Genomic DNA, 15173 nt, shown 5'->3' on the forward strand with positions numbered 1-15173 from the left:
ATCATACGCCATTTATTTTTCATATCTGTCAGGACCGGCTGCCTGAAGGATGCGACCCGCCTCTAAGAGCAGAGTGGTAGTTTAATGGGAGGAGCACGTTTAACAGCAACTCCTACTTTAGGCGAAGTGACTTCCACTAAGAGATGGAGAAAATGAACCTGAGCCGGACGCCGGACAGTCCAGGAGGTTAGAAATAGAGTAACCACACTAGCAGGCCCCTGTCTAACTGCGCATGCTCAGGACAGGGGCAGACGTGGTTAAAGAGAACTCTGGCATCTGCTCACTACTTGGTTTAAGTTGGTCCCCGAGACTCCGAAGTGCGCCTGCGCCTGCTGGGGGGGTGGAGCCTGGAGTGACGTGTGGGGGCGGGGCTGTAGCCGGCGTCTCTCCCGCGCTTTTCCAGAAAAAGTGCGCATTTTGACGTTTCCGAGCTTACCTACGTGGGTTGTCAATTGAGGACCCGATTTAAGGGCTTTAGGAGAACTGCCGACATCCGCCCTGGGACTCCAACCTACGGCAACAAAAATGTAGCCGGAGCGGGACCGTAAACATCTTGCACCCCGACAAAGAGGGTGCGTATTCTACTATACTTTCTTACAAGTATAACAAAACTTGTATGATAATGTTTGCATTTATATCTCGTTTCATGAGCTATATTTTAAACCTTTAAAAGGCATAGGCTTACCTGGTGTTGCAGTGGTTGGGAGTCCGCCTGCCGACGCAGGGGACATGGGTTCGTGCCCCGGCCCGGGAGGGTTCCACACGCCATGGAGTGGCTAGGCCCGTGAGCCATGGCCGCTGAGCCTGCGCGTCCAGAGCCTGTGCTCCGCAACGGGAGAGGCCACAACAGTGAGAGGCCCGCGTTCCGGAAAAAAAAAAAAAAAAGGCAGTTATTTTGGTTCGCTACTCACGTGAGGTGAGGGTGCTGCATTTGCTCGCGGAGGTTTGTGGGCCACTGCTGTTCAGCCTCTCCCTGGGTCTAGCCTCAAAACCTTTAGTATAAACTTTGGAATATCCTTCCCCCACCTCCGGTTTTTCACTGACGCGTGTGCTGATTTTCCTCTTCTCAAAGGCCCCACTGGGTATGTTGCTCTGTCCAGACACAGAACTAGTCCTTCAATAAAACATGCACTGGAATTCTAAGGCAGGCAGTTGAATCTGCCCTATCTTTTCAGCCAGGATAGTTAATATAATGAAATAGAGAATAAAGAAAGCAGAGCAACCCTCTATTCCCTCAACACAACCTTTGCCTTCTTTTTTTACTTGAATTCAGTAAATTTTTGATTAACCAATCTCAACTAATGGAAATCTTCATTGAAATGGAATTTTTCTTTCTGTAATTCACATAAGACATAAAAATGAAAAGTTTTGGGATTTCCCTGGTGGTGCAGTGGTTAAGAATCAGCCTGCCAATGCAGGGGACACGGGTTCAACCCCTGGTCCGGGAAGATCCCGCATGCTGTGGAGCAACTAAGCCCGTGTGCCACAACTACTGAGCCTGTGTTCTAGAGCCTGCGTGCCATAACTACTGAGCCCGTGAGCCACAACTACTGAGCCCGTGTGTCACAACTACTGAAGCCTGCATGCCTAGAGCCCATACTCTGCAACAAGAGAAGCCACTGCAATGAGAAGACTGTGCACCACACCGAAGAGTAGCCCCCACTCACTGCAAGTAGAGAAAGCCTGTGTGCAGCAACGAGGATCCATTGCAGCCCAAAATAAATGAATAAAATAAATAAATTTATTTTAAAAAATAAAAAGTTTTTAAGGAAACCAAATGACTAACTTATGGAGCAAGAATGGGATGAGAAACACGAGTCATTTGGGGTCTATTTTTAATCTAACACTTTAGCAGACATTATTAATCTATTGTGACACAAACCTTAGCTTACTTCTTAACTCTGCTCCAGGCAACCACCACTAATTGATTGGATTTGGCTAGAATTGCTGTCCTGGTTCTGGCGTATTCCCTGGGGATAATCACACTGAGCCCAAATATTTTATACTTTCAATATTAATATATATTTTTAAAACATCTTAATCAAACCTTTGAAGAGTAAAAGTGATTCAAGTACTGTTCAGTATTCTGCTCTACCATACCATGCTTAGTAATGACAAAGAAAAAATGCACAATATTCTTCATTCACTCATTTACTGTTTATCTGTATGTCAGAATTTTTTCTCGATCTTGGGGAAACTCAATCCCAACCCTTAAGCCTTCTGGTGGAAGAATATGAGTAAAAAGTTAGAGAATAGTATAAGAGGTATGCAAAGGATTTATCACATCATTATTTCTTCTTTCCATACTCTGTCTCCTATGCCTCTCCCCTCCACATACGGGGCTTGTCCTCACAAGCTGCAGAGATCTTGACTGTCCAGAAATTAAAGTTCAAACTTCTTAAAGTTCAGACTTCTTAGGCTGGCATTTAAAATCTTCAGTAATGTATCATTACTTCTAAGTGGCATATACACTTGCCTAATTGAACTACTTTGTTTTTACCTTGTACAACTCCCTTGATTTTCTGTCTCACTGCATTTTCTCTTCATCTCTAATGCTCACTTTCCCTTCCCCTTTTCTTTTTATTCTTTACAGTCACTGTACATGTAAATCCTACCTGCCATTCTTAAAATACCATGCATTCCATAAAGCTTTTGTGTAATATCCTTATATTAGTTTCCTAGGGCTGCTTAACAAATTACTGCAAACTTGGTTGCTTAAAACAATCAAAATTCATTCTTTTACAAAAGGTTCTGGACCATGCTGCAACCAGAGTGTCTGAGGGAGAATCTGTTTCTTGCCACTTCCGGTTTCTGCCAGCATTTGGTGACTGCTGGTGTTTTTTACCTAGTGGTTGCATCACTCCAGTCTCTGACACTGTAGTCACGTAGACTTCTCCAGTTCTGTGTGTGTCTCCCTCTGTCTGTGTCTTATAAAAATACATGTGATTACATTTAGGGCCCACCCAGATTCTTAACCATATCTGCAGTTTTTTTTTTCCATAGAGGGTAAATTCATAGGTTCCTTTATATTATGAAAGGGTTGGACTTGACTTGGTGTTTCTAAACTTTTGGTTAATGTAAGTCCCCATCTCAGCCCCATAATCTCCATGCTGCTCTGGTTGAGAATCACTCTCTTCTGTGTATGCCTAGGAACCAAGAATATTTGGTTAACATTTGTTTTATGAAAATAATATTTTTTTCATATTGATGACTTTGATAGCACCATTTCCCTTTGGAACTACTGGACAGATGATCAGTCAGACCAGGTTTAGTCAGAGGACAGAACCTGTATTAGTTATTTAAAAAGAGAATTTAATATTAGGAATTATGAATTTGGCATAAAGCTAAATAGAAAACTGAAAAGGGGAAAGGAGAATAGTAAGACATCACAACTACCAGGAGGACAAGATAAGGATTGGTTTGGCAGGTGTTGCACACACTGCAAACTACATTCACATGTTATTATGGAAGGGTTTTGCTGCTGGGCTGAAGAAGTGTTGGGACAATGCTAACAAGAATGGCTTACTGAAGAAGCCTGGAGGAAGCAAATGAGATGCGGACTGAAGGCACAAGATGATTCTTTCTCCTTCTAGGATTCCTTTTCAGCAGAATCCAACATGGAGGCAGCTGGCAAAACAGAAATGTGGTTTACAAGGTCCCAGCCCTGGCGTCAGAAAGTATAACGTAGAAGTCTGGGTTTGGACTTCTAAAAGACAGTAGCTTAATAACTGACACAATCTCTGAGATGTTTTTGAGATTTAAGATTCTGTTTGCCTCTTAGACTTCCACAGGTTAATACTCAATTAAGAATCTTTATGGTTTGCTTTTTTTTTAAATGTACTTTGATACAGAGAGTAAATGTTTCAGATTTTTGATCTTCTATTTCATTGCCTTACTTGAATTAATGAATGTCCTTCCTTTAGTCCTGTTCTTGTTTTGTTGTTGTTGTTTTTTTTTGTTTACAAGAGTTAAAAATAATCCCATTATCCTAATAGAGATTTTTATTAAATAAGGGCTTTTGGTTTACCTAAAATAGTGTAATTGTCTTGGTTCCAAATTAGAACACTTGGTATATTATTCCAGGTTACTCTTTCAAATGATGGAATTTTAAATGTTTCCACACATTAAATTTTACATAGTTTTATTACTTTTTCTTTGAATAACGAATCTGAGCTTTAAAAGTATTCTTCAGACTATGGGGTATTTAACTGGCCCTCTGTTAGAACAGCTTTTTTTAGTCTAAGCTACTGCCGAACTTCCAAACTTGGTTAAACATTCTTACCATTCCTCTTTTAACGTGGCTTAATATGCTAGTCTTTAACATGAAAACATTATTTGCTCACAAGGAGTTCTCATGAAAGCAGACTTTATATAAATTGTGATACTCAACTTTCAGTAGGAAATGGTCAAATAAATATAGAAGATTAAAAATGAGGTGTTCAAAAGTGGAATGGTTGTTTAATTAGCTGAAGAGTACCTAAAAATGTTGACGTAAACTGACATACATGAAAATGTATTTAGTCATTTGTATTTATCAGTTGAAACTTTATTATAAATAATAATCTATGAAAAAACTTTAAAAAATATTTTGTCTTTAAGCTATTATATATCTAAAACTTTTATTTTCTATTTAAAATTTGATTGTCCCAAAATACACATTCTCTAAGATCCCAGTTGTGAAAATGAGTTCTAGTTAAGCTAATGAAAAGCAGTAATTGTGCCAGACCCCCAAATACTGCAAATTCTCTCCCATAGGTAAATTTACAAACACCTCAACATGCTTTCTCAAAGTTCAGCCTGAACAGGGCAGTTCATATACTGGGTTCTTTCATCATAGTTTTGGGAAGACCACTGGTCTTGAGACATGTTCAAATGGTTCTACTTTTATTACTTCAGGTGTCCCTTTTCAAACACGTCTCCCAAGTATAAGATTGTTTAGTTATCTTGGAATTTGTAACTTTGTTAAACTGCCATCTATAGTTAGAGGACATCTGGAAACTTTGGAATTAGCTTTTTAAAAAGTAACTATGAAAAAAAAAGTGACTATGGTAATCCTAGTCACAAATTCTCTGATACTCCAAACGCATTTATTAATCTAGGGATTTCTCGCCAAAGAAGTCAGAAGTTGGCTGTAACTGATCTGTGGTTGCCGCCTGAATATTAGTTCATGTTGAATTGATTTGTTTTTCTGAACACATCTTAACATATGTTAAGCCTATATGGAATAAAGCTCACACAGTGTAGTTTAGCCAAAAATAACCTGTTGGCTGGTAATTTTTAGAACTTTCACTATGTCTAAAAATATTAGAGGTGGTGTCTTCTAATACTTAATACATGGCCTCTTTATAGTCACTGAATGAATTGATTATTTAGTTTGTGAATGAACAGAACGCTTCTCTTGAGTTTTTCCTCATAGCTCCTGCTCTAGGCATTTTCCTACCTGTTTAAGTCAGGGTAGGTAGATAAAAAAATGAGGTGAAATGAAAACTATGCTATTTTTATTGTTTTAATTTTATTGGCTCTGATGAAATATTTCAGAATTTGAAGGAATTGAACTGAGGGTCCTAGCTCATGTAAGGATCTTTTCTGTTGTTGTTTTCACTATTTCTCTACATCACTGAAAGTAGATCTCAATGATCTCAACATTAGTTTCTTAAATGTCAAGATAGATTATAATTTATGCAGGTTTAAGATTTTTTTTTTTTTTTTTTTTTGCAGTACGCCGGCCTCTCACTGTTGCGGCCTCTCCCGTTGCGGAGCACAGGCTCCGGACGCGCAGGCCCAGCGGCCATGGCTCACGGGCCCAGCCGCCCCGCAGCACGCGGGATTCTCCCGGACCGGGGCACGAACCCGCGTCCCCTGCATTGGCAGGTGGACTCTCAACCTTCGCCACCAGGGAAGCCCTAAGATATTTTAAGACTAAAGTTTTAAAGAAAACTTTTTATTTTTTAAAATATTCTGAATGTAGCATTTCATGTTAAAATTTTCAGTAATTTCCTTTTCAATATTAATTTTTAATTTTGAAATTATTTAGAAGTGATTATTAGCAGAATCTGCTAATTATCGCCAGTGTCTTTTCCTTTTAGCAGTAGAAGCTGCTGACTTCCAGCTGGGTACATGGCCCCTGAGCTAGAGATTATATTTCTGAGCCTAGTTAGAGTTAGGCGTGATTACATGTGTAATTTTTTTCCTATGGCATGTGAGTAGAAATTATAAACGTAATTTCTGAGTCTTGCCTTTAAAATATTGGGTATGTAGATCCATCTATTGCATTCAATTCTCCTGAAGGCTGTACTTCGACCATCACAGTAGTGAGCCAGCTTCAACTATGTAGGTGAGGGCAATACCCTTAAGGGGATGTCCGAAAAACAAAATGGAAGGGCCCTGGTCCTAGGTGACCCCATGGAGCAAGCTGTCTTCTCATGAGGTAAAAGTTTATTCTTCCATAAGGTAGAAGTTTATTGCTCTCTTAACATGAGAGAGCAATAAACCTTGACCTTATTTGAGCTGCTGTATTTTGGGGTCTTTTGTTATAGAAGATTAATCTATACTGTAACTAATACAGATAGGATTTTAAGTGAAAAATTTTCTGATGACTTGGAGTTTCAAAGGAGGCTCTAGGGGCCGAGGCTCTGGGGGCCAAGGCTCATAAATGCTAAGTATCTACATTCTAAATTTAAGCACTAGTCCATCTATGCATAGTTGGAAAAGGGGGTTTTCAAAACTCATTTCTGCTGTCATTAACATATCACCTTCCTAGATATAAAAAGGCTGAAAGATGGAGGCCTGTATTGAGTATTTCTTGTGACAGAGATGTCAGTGTTTAATGATGTTTCCTCTCCCACATTTCCCAGAGAGAGGAGAGTGGTGCTGGCCTCTACCTCAAGTAAGGTGATGGGGCCTTGAAGAGACCCATTTAGAGAACTTCACATTTGGCACTGAAACTTTAGAAGATATAGGGCCTGGCAACTGTCTCACTCCTAAGGGTCTTAAGTCAAAAGGTTGGCTGGAGAGGTCTTCGTAAAAACAAAAGGAGAGGGTTATACTGAGGTCATCCTGTGCTTCCAGAGTTTGGTTGGGTGGCACTCAAAGGGGTTAAAGAATGTTGCCCATTTACACAAGTGACTGAGTGTAAAGCCTTTATGGACACCTGTATCATGCCAGGTGGGTCTCTTTGTCGTCACCACTTGCTGAACATGAGCTTCAGGATAACGTCATATTCTATAATGTCATATTCATGGGCTTTGCATTAGGTTTTATTGAAGACAGTGAAACTTATGAATCAGTCAGAGTTTAGTCAGGAAACAGGAACCATAGCAATTATTTTAAAGGAAAATTTTTTTTAATTAATTATTTATTCGTTTTTGGCTGTGCTGCGTCTTTGTTTCTGTGTGAGGGCTTTCTCTAGTTGCGGCAAGCAGGGGCCACTCTTCATCGCGGTGCGTGGGCCTCTCACTGTCGCGGCCTCTCTTGTTGTGGAGCACAAGCTCCAGACGCGCAGGCTCAGTAGTTGTGGCTCACGGGCCTAGTTGCTCCGCGGCATGTGGGATCTTCCCAGACCAGGGCTCGAGCCCGTGTCCCCTGCATTGGCAGGCAGACTCTCAACCACTGCGCCATCAGGGAAGCCCTAAAGGACAATTTTATGTAAAGAATCATTAACCAAGTATTAGAGAACAGATAACTCCTTTAAGTCGGGGGGTACAAAAGGGAAGAGGTTGGTATTTTAAAGTCTTAGAGGTTTAGAGGAGGGGTCTTGAGCTGGGACTCAGACCTCTGAGGTGGGGTCATTGCTGGTACTTTAGGAATATGGATGCTGGACTGAGAACTCTGGTGAGGGCCACTGGCCATCTGGTACTGGCATATCTGAGGGACACAATGAAGGTGGTTTTGGGAAAGAAGCTGCAACCCACTGCTGCTTTAGGATCAACTGTTTCTGCTGAGGGTAAAGTATCATTGCTGGGAGAAGCTGACAGAAATAGGAAGCATACAGGGAGAGGCCAGTTCTTTTCTCCTCTTCCTTTCCTCTAGCTTTCTTCAAATGACCCTATAGACAGAACGCGATAGGGAGCCAGGTGTTCCTTTTGGATAGGATCTTGGTTTGAATGATTCCAGACCAACATACCTACCATGAATTCCATATTTTTTTTTATTTTTATTTTTTGTGGTACGCGGTCCTCTCACTGTTGTGGCCTCTCCTATTGCAGAGCACAGGCTCCGGATGTGCAGGCTCAGCAGCCATGGCTCATGGGCCTAGCCGCTCCGCGGCATGTAGGATCTTCCCAGACTGGGGCACGAATCCGTGTCCCCTGCATTGGCAGGCGGACTCTCAACCACTGCGCCACCAGGGAAGCCCCATATTTTGTTTAGGATTCACACATTTTGGTCAGCCATTGGAGGGGTGTGCAGTTACTTCCCAGATGCGGCCCTGTCTGTTCTGCTGTCATAACCTACTTTAGTTTTCTCAGGAACAAGTCATTCAATGGATGACTTTGTCCCCCAGCTGCAGGGAATACATGAGAAGTTTTCCAGGTTTTTTTGGTCAAGTCCCTGTCTTTAGGCTTGGGGTAAAGTGAGGATATCACCCACACCCTCTCTGGAGTGGGTCAGAATTACAGCTTTCTTAATGGAAATCCTCTTTGCAAATATTTTCATAATCCTTATCAACAAAATTCTTTATAGCCTTGATAAAGGTGACTTGTCTATCCATTTCTCAGCTACCTATTTTGAAATATTGTGGTATGAATGGCCCTGGTAATAGTGAAGAAGCAGATGTTGAAGATGCATGTGAAGAGTTTGAATAAGATTGTTTCATCAAACTCTAAGTGGAACAAAGCAATATTTCTAGATTACTATGTAATCTTATGTAATTTAAGTATATATCTAAATTAACTAATTTAATATTATTAATAGGTATATGGGGATTCCATTTACATAAAAGTTTATTCATTTTGGAAAAAAAAACCTTTTTAATTGGCCTTGCCCTTGAAAAAATAGGAAATCACTTTATATTAAGGGTAGCCTTATATCTAGACATATACAATGGCACATAAATGTGTCATAAACCACAATTTAATTAGGCAAGGAGCCATAAATCAATATTTTCCTATCCTCTTGATATTTAACTATACCAAGTAATACAACAGTGGGGTCTGTACCACCATTTTTCATACCTCTGATGAAGAACATGTAACACAAATATATGGTTAACATTTCAACAGTTCTTGCCCGTTGAATTGCTTTCTAATGGTGGATTATGTATTTCTAGCGTTTATATAGCTGGCATGTATTTTAATTTTGATGAGGTATTTTTTATTTTTGGATATTGTATTGCTGATGGTAGTTTATTAGCCTTTAAAATGTCCTTTACATAGCGACATTTCTAATTTACCTTGTACTTGAGACATTAGCTTACTCATCTGAATCTTTCATCATTTTTGACTTTGATTTAATCTTTAAGAATTTTAACATTAATAATAATTTAGAAATATGCTAAAGTGTTTATTATTACAGTTATCTTACTGACTTAAATACTATAAATATGTGTGTGTATCTATATTTCTGGAACTTTCAGTTGAGTACTTTCTTTTTTTTTAAATTTAATTTTATTTATTTTTTTATACAGCAGGTTCTTACTAGTCATCAGTTTTATACACATCAGTGTATACATGTCAATCCCAATCGCCCAATTCATCACACACCCCCCATCCCCCAGCGGCTTTCCCCCCTTGGTGTCCATACGTTTGTTCTCTACATCTGTGTCTCACTTTCTGCCCTGCAAACCAGTTCATCTGTACCATTTTTCTAGGTTCCACATTTATGCGTTAATATACGATATTTGTTTTTCTCTTTCTGCCTTACTTCACTCTGTATGACAGTCTCTAGATCCATCCATGTCTCAACAAATTACCCGATTGTGTTCCTTTTTATGGCTGACTAATATTCCATGGTATATATGTACCACATCTTCTTAATCCATTCGTCTGTTGATGGGCATTTAGGTTGCTTCCATGACCTGACTATTGTAAATAGTGCTGCAGTGAACATTGGGGTACATGTGTCTTTTTGAAGTATGTTTTTCTCTGGGTATATGCCCAGTAGTGGGATATCTGGGTCATATGGTAGTTCTATTTTTAGTTTTTTCAGGACTCTCCATACTGTTCTCCATAGTGGCTGTGACAATTTACATTGCCACCAACAGTGCAAGAGGGTTCCCTTTTCTCCACACCATCTCCAGCATTTGTTGTTTGTAGATTTTCTGATGATGCCCATTCTAACTGGTATGAAGTGATACCTCATTGTAGTTTTGATTTGCATTTCTCTAATAATTAGTGATGTTGAGCAGCTTTTCATGAGCTTCTTGGCCATCTGTATGTCTTCTTTGGAGAAATGTCTATTTAGGTCTTCTGCCCATTTTTAGATTGGGTTGTTTGTTTTTTTAATATTGAGCTACATGAGCTGTTTATATATTTTGGAGATTAATCCTTTGTCCATTGATTCGTCTTACCCTACTCCTGGGTACATATCCAGAGAAAACCATAATTCGAAAAGATACATGTACCCCAATGTTCATTGCAGCACTATTTACAATAGCAAAGGCATGGAAGCAACCTAAATGTCTATTGAAAGATGAATGAATAAAGAAGATGTGGTACATATATACAACGGAATATTACTCAGCCATAAAAAAGAACTAAATAATGCCATTTGTAGCAACATGGATGGACCTAAGTCCATACTGAGTAAGTAAGTCAGACAGAGAAAGACAGATATCATATGATATTACTTATAAGTGGAATCAAAAACAGGCTACAGATGAACTTACCTACAAAATAGAAATAGAGTTACAGATGTAGAATAAACTTATGATTACCAGGGTGTTGGGGGGGGAGGGATAAATTGGAAGATTGGGATTGACATATACACTGTGTATAAAATAGATAACTAGTAAGGACCTACTGTATAGCACAGGGAACTCTACTCAATACTCTTTAATGGCCTGTATGGGAAAAGAATCTAAAAAAGAGTGGATATATGTATATGTATAACAGATTCACTTTGCTGTACACCTGAAACTAACGTAACATTGTAAATCAAGTATACTTCAATTTAAGAAAAAGGAAAAGAATGTTTTTCCCATTAAAAAAAATTGTTGGAAGATCCTTTTGATTTGTCAGAATTAGAGTAATGATTTGTTAATGTAGGTCTATTTTAGATTTGTCCTTAGTCCTAGGGTTTGTCTCTTCTTTTAGATTTTGGTTCTTACTGTTAAGGAAGACCCTTTTGGGAGTTGCAACTAGAGTACTTGAGAAGTTCTACAAGATCCTTCCATTCCCTTTGCCCTGAACTTTTTCTAGCTTTGTGCAGCTTCTCTTTTTTTCCACTCAGCTCTTGGCAGCTACCATCTGCTAATTCTCATGGAGTCTTATCTTGAAATGCATGGTTCTGGCTGTGGCCAAAGTCCTGAAGGAAACTACTATGCATAATTCTATGTTACCTCCTCACCACAACTCCCTCCTCTGTGAATCCTGCCCCATAAATTCCAGTTGCTGCAATACTCCAATCTCCAGTCTTTGCCTTGTCAGCTCCGTGAGAATGACAGTTTTTACTTGAGCTCCTCCTCACTGCACCAGGTGCAGAAAGAGCCCCAGAGGCTCACCTGATTTGTTCCCTTTTGTACTACAGGCTGTCCAGTTTATAAAAGCAGTAAGTCATATATTTTGCCCAGTTTTATAATTGATAAGTCCAGTACTAGTTACCATACAGTGGCCCAAAGCAGAAGTCTATGCTCCTGCAAATCTTTTATATAATTATCTTTTTATCTTTTTTTCACTCAAAATCTGAATGTTAAATGAGTACATAAAGTCTTATAAATTTTTTTTAATTACTCTGCTTTTACAAAAGCTAGAAGAGAAGGGAAAACGCTTCAAATCATTCTGTGAAATCAGTATTACTCTGATACCAAAACCAGATGAAGACATTACAAGAAAAGACAACTACAGATAAGCATCTCTGTGAATGTAGAGCCCAAAATTTCTCAACAAAATATTAACAAACAGAATCAAGCAAACTTAGGAAAAGGATTATACACTATGATCAAGTGGGGTTTATCCTAGGAATGCAAAGTTGATTCAATATGCAAAACCCAATCAATAAAATGGACCATAACAATAGACTAAAAACCCATGATCATCTCAAAACACAGAAGAAGCACTTGAAAAAAATCCACGTCTTTTCATGATAAAAACGCTTAACGTATTTGGAATACGGGGAACTCCTTCAAACTGATAAAGGGCATCTATGAAAAATTCAAGGTTAACGTCTCACTTAATGGTGAAAAACTGATAGCCTTACCCCTAAGATTAGGAACAACTGAAAGATGTGCACTCTAATCACTTCTGTTCAACATTGTACTGAAGGATCAAGCTAGGGCAATTAGACAAGCAAAAGAAATATAAGGCATCCAGATTAGAAAGAAAGAAGTAAAAGTATCTGTATTCACAGATGACATGAGCTTGTGTATAGAATATCTTAAGGAATACACACACACAAAAATGATCAGAACTAATAAATGAGTCCAACAAGATTGCAGTATACATGATCAGTATGCAAAGCTCGATTCTGTATCTATTCACTAGGAATAAATAATCCAAAAATGAAGTTAAGACAATTCTGTTTATAGTAGTAACATCAAAAATGAAAAAAATATTTAGGAATAAATTTAACAAAAGTGTAAGACTTGTACACTGAAAACTACAAAACATCATTGAAGAAATGAAAAAAAGACCTAAATAAATGGAAATATTGGATTGGAAGACTTAACATTGTTAAGACGGAAATCCTTTCCAAATTGATTTATAGATTCAATACAATCCCTTTCAAAATCCCAAATACTTTTTTTTTTTTTTTGCTGGAATTGACAAGGTGATTTTAAAAATTCATGTGGAAAGGCAAACGACACAGAATAGCCAGAAAACCTTGAAAAGAAAAAAGTTGGAGCACAGTTTTGAATTTCAAAACTTACCTCAAAGCAACAGTAGTGAAAACAGTGTGGGACTGGCGTAAAGACTGATATATAGATAATGATGTAGAATTGAGAATCCAGAAATGTGCTGGGACAACTGGATATCTACATGCCAAAAAATGAAGTTGGACCCCTACCTCACATCATATATAAAATTAATTTAAAATGCATCAAAACCCTAGATATACCCAGTTAGTGTTGGAGAATTTATTGTTGGTATGGGAAAAAATCCACAGAGTTCATGTCAGAAGTGTCAGGAGAAAGAACTACACAGGTTTCTTTTTGGGATGATGAAATGTTTTGGAATTAGATATTGGTGATGTTTCACAACTTTGGAAATATCTAAAAGACACTGAATGTTACTCTTAAAAAATTACTCTGCTGTGTTAATGAAGAAGCCAACCTGAAAGAACCAATAGCCAAAGTTGGAATAATCTGAGCAACACAATAAATAACAATAGTATGGATTATAACTCAAAGAATAAAATAAATATCTGTGAGTCCATACTGACATAAATAATTAAGTAAATAAATAAATGGAGAAGGGACAAATGTTCCTTACAAAAGAATTTCAAATAATAAATGTAAAAGGAATAAGGGAAATAGAAAATCACAATTAACGTACCACAGTAATAATTGCTGCAGGCAAATCTACTGATGAATGCTAAAATTAGTGGGCAACACTTTAAGGAGAAACAGGGTATTTGCATAGCCTGGAAGTATCTCCCCCCAAATATTTATTAATTACTCTAATGATTTAACATATGTTCACAAATGCTTTGATACTCCTTCCTCTAGGAGGTTGAGCTTAATTCTCCCTCTTCTGGGTGGTCTGGATTTCAGTGACTCATTTCTAATGAATAGAGTATGGAGAGGGAAACAGTAATTTTATAGTAAGAAACCTGGCTGACATTACCTTAATCAAATGATTAAGATTACCATCACTAGTTTAGTCATGTGGATACCATATACCTTGTGGTATGATGTGATGGTAAGGGCACTTCACCTCTCTAGTATTCTCAAAAATTCCTAACCCTGGTATTATCATGAGAAAACATTAAGCAAGCCCAAATTGAGGAACATTCTGCAAAATACCACAAGAATGCTCTTCAAAAGTGTCAAGGTCATGAAAAAGCAAAGACCAAGGGACTCAGATACCGGAGGAGAATAAGTAGTCATCAAGACTAAATGTAACATGGTATCCTGGCTTGGATCATATAACGGAAAAAGAGCATTGCTAGAAAAACTGGTGGAATCTGAATTTTAGTTAATAGTGTTACACCAATTATAACTTCTTAGTTTCTATAAATGTACCATGCTTATGTAAGATCTTAGCATGCTTATGTATCCTGGCTTGGATCATATAACGGAAAAAGAGCATTGCTAGAAAAACTGGTGGAATCTGAATTTTAGTTAATAGTGTTACGCCAATTATAACTTCTTAGTTTCTATAAATGTACCATGCTTATGTAAGATCTTAGGGTTGGAAAATTAAAGAAAGCTGTACCTTCTTTATCATGCTCTGTAAACCTAAAATTATTTCAAAATAAAGTTTTAAATATTACTGTAACTTGCATGCTCTGTAATTTCTCCTTTTCTTCCATTGGATAAATTATTATCTTCCTCCCTCAAAAAGGATCCACTTAAAAATAATATGTGATTGGGCTTCCCTGGTGGTACAGTGGTTGAGAGTCCACCTGCTGATGCAGGGGACGCGGGTTCGTGCCCCGGTCCGGGAAGATCCCACATGCCGCAGAGCGGCTGGGCCCGTGAGCCATGGCCGCTGAGCCTGCGCGTCCGGAGCCTGTGCTCCGCAACGGGAGAGGCCACAACAGTGAGGGGCCCACATACCGCAAAAAAAAAAAAAAAAAAAAAAAAAATGTGATTGGCCCTGAATTTTGTGGGCTATTTATTATTCTTATTTAAAAGAAAGTCTTTACAATCCTCATCAATCTAATTATTATATTTTAAAACCTATAACAATATACTTTTGTTTCTCTGATTCCAGAATATTATATTGTTTTGTTGAAAAATCTGAATGTTATAGAGTACTTGATCCATCGAATAATTTTAACATATGTTTAAATTCAAGTGTCATATTTCAATTTATTTTAATTTACAATATGATGTAGATTATTTTGCCTTTCAATAA

At 38.2% G+C, this 15173-nt stretch overlaps 1 long non-coding RNA gene across 3 annotated transcripts in view; it reads left to right on the forward strand.

Moving 5' to 3' along the window:
- Positions 1 to 103: 103 nt before the first annotated feature.
- LOC109549011 (uncharacterized) overlaps positions 104 to 15173 on the forward strand; it is a 173193-nt gene continuing 158123 nt past the window's right edge. For 2 of the 3 annotated variants that reach the window (XR_012330790.1, XR_012330789.1), the window contains exon 1: positions 104 to 572. This is a non-coding gene — a long non-coding RNA (uncharacterized lncRNA). The remainder of the gene's footprint in view (positions 573 to 15173) is intronic. The other variant, XR_012330788.1, reaches the window with a different exon arrangement.

This window comes from Tursiops truncatus, chromosome 3 (assembly GCF_011762595.2).
Source record: "Tursiops truncatus isolate mTurTru1 chromosome 3, mTurTru1.mat.Y, whole genome shotgun sequence".
Classification (NCBI taxonomy): domain Eukaryota; kingdom Metazoa; phylum Chordata; class Mammalia; order Artiodactyla; family Delphinidae; genus Tursiops; species Tursiops truncatus.